The 2,095-nt window shown below is 45.8% G+C and overlaps 1 pseudogene; it reads left to right on the forward strand.

Annotated features, from left to right (window-relative positions):
• Positions 1–1,008: 1,008 nt before the first annotated feature.
• On the forward strand, positions 1,009–1,778 carry LOC123129422 (proline-rich protein 36-like; annotated as a pseudogene).
• The last annotated feature ends 317 nt before the right edge of the window (positions 1,779–2,095 follow it).

A 2,095-nucleotide genomic window follows, 5' to 3' on the forward strand; every position in this document is an offset into this window, starting at 1 on the left:
TTCTGAAAAAAATAGTGCTCGTGGATCCCCTTGGCTCTACTATGTGCTGACATGTGTGTAATTAAATAAAAATCAAAGGCATTTTTACAAAAAGAATGTGGATTTCCAGTGTAAATAAATAAAATGCAAGGGTGGTTTCTGAGAAAAAATAGTTGTGTTTTTTTTACATGAGGATTTTCATTGTAAATAAATAAAATGCAAGGGTGGTTTCTAAAAAAATAGTGCTCGTGGATCCCCTTGGCTCTACTATCTACTGACAGGTGCATAATTAAATAAAAATCAAAGGCGTTTTCTACAAAAAAAATGTGTGGCTCACCCAATGCCTCACCACTCTAACCGCTGTCATGTGGGCCGCATTCATGCTGACACGCCACGTGAGCGCTAGATACAGCGGATACGGAAGAGTAACCATATCTGCATGCATAGGCAAATTATGTGATTGCAATAACGTATTTTGCATCTTTTAGCACTAAACTAAACATTATATGCAAGTTCTATGACTGCCATCGATATTACCTCTACATAGTACTTCCTCCGTTTCTAAATATTTGTCTTGTAGACATTTTAAATGGTTACAATATACGGATGTATGTAGACATATTTTAGAGTATAGATTCACTCATTTTGCTTCGTATGTAGTCATTTGTTGAAATCTTTAGAAAGACAGATATTTAGGAATGGAGGGAGTAATATGTTAGGAATTACTAACAAACACTGATGTAGAGAAATTGAACTGGTTAGAAGTTTATCAGAAAAAAAACATTTTTTTGCAATAGGCCAAAACATAATAGCTCACTATCGTGGCTCAAGCCATCTTTTTTCTCGTCATTTTTTTTCTTGCTGCTCGTACAAGCATAGGCTAGTGCCCAACTAGGAACAGGTGCGTCGCCCCATGAATTTCGATTGGGCAAAGTACTTTCTTTGAAGGTGGGCAAAGTATCTTCAGTAGGACATATAAAACTGGGAGGAAACTGAACCTCTCGTTCGTCATGCTTCTAACTGAATCCCTCGCCGCGTGCTGCCCGGCATCGCTCTCAACAAGCCCTCACGCCGCCCGCCTCGCCACCGCTGTCACCAACCTCCGTTCTGCCGCCGTCACCCAGGTCCAAAAGGAATGAAGTTTAGTCGGCCACACTGCTGCCAGGGAAGCCAAGTGGGGCGCTGCTACAGCTCTGTGCGCCCACAACGATGCTGCTGCCTGTGCCGTCCCCGTCCAGGCCCCCTGGGCTCGAGGCCTCGCCAACGCCGCCACTGCCGTCCAGCAGGCCAGTACGCTGCACCCCTTCGCCCGTGCGGCGCCGTAGAGCCAATGCTTCTGGTGCTGTTGGCCTGCAGTGCCTTGCGCCGTTGTTTGAAGATCGCAGGAGCCCGTCCTGCCCACCCCGGCTCCAACACCGCCTCGGATTCTTACGGCGCGCCATAAAACAATGGCCCGAGTCTCCATCTCCAGGGTCGGCGGCACCTTCTCGCTGCATAAGACAAAGACGGCAAGCCGCCCCAAGGCCACGCCCGTGACTCGCGCGGCAGAAATCCTGGTCTGTCGCTCTCTCGGCATTGTCAAGGATGAAGAGGACGTCACCGCCGCAGCCTTGGACGCTTTCGCGGACCACTTCAAGGAGCATCTATCGCCGGAGGTGCTCACAGCCATGAGAGGCCTGTTTAAGCTAGACGACGCCAATGTAGATGCTGTGGAGGAAGCCCTCCTGGCGCATGGAGGAGCAGGGCCGGTCCTGAGATTTCAGGGGCCCGGAGGGAGTCTACAACTTTGGGGCCCTTAATACAAACATCATGACAAATCAGTATTGTATACAAGATGTTTCCAATAAATGTTGTTGTCATTAACGAATTAACTATGTTCTTAGGGCCTCTTACATTTTTGTCGTCGATGTTGATGCCAAAATTTTCTTCCGCTTCAATTTAGAAGTTTTCTTAGTTGGCTTCTTTTCTTCCACAACAAGTATCCCCAACTCATCATTTTCTCTTCTTTTTTTTCATTCTACTCCCTCCATAAACAAATATAAAATATTCTAACTCTTTTCTTATTAGGAGGTAGCATACATTTTAATGTATTTATTCACTTTGTATTTATTTACGA

The sequence above is a fragment of the Triticum aestivum genome, chromosome 6A (assembly GCF_018294505.1).
Source record: "Triticum aestivum cultivar Chinese Spring chromosome 6A, IWGSC CS RefSeq v2.1, whole genome shotgun sequence".
NCBI classification, from domain to species: domain Eukaryota; kingdom Viridiplantae; phylum Streptophyta; class Magnoliopsida; order Poales; family Poaceae; genus Triticum; species Triticum aestivum.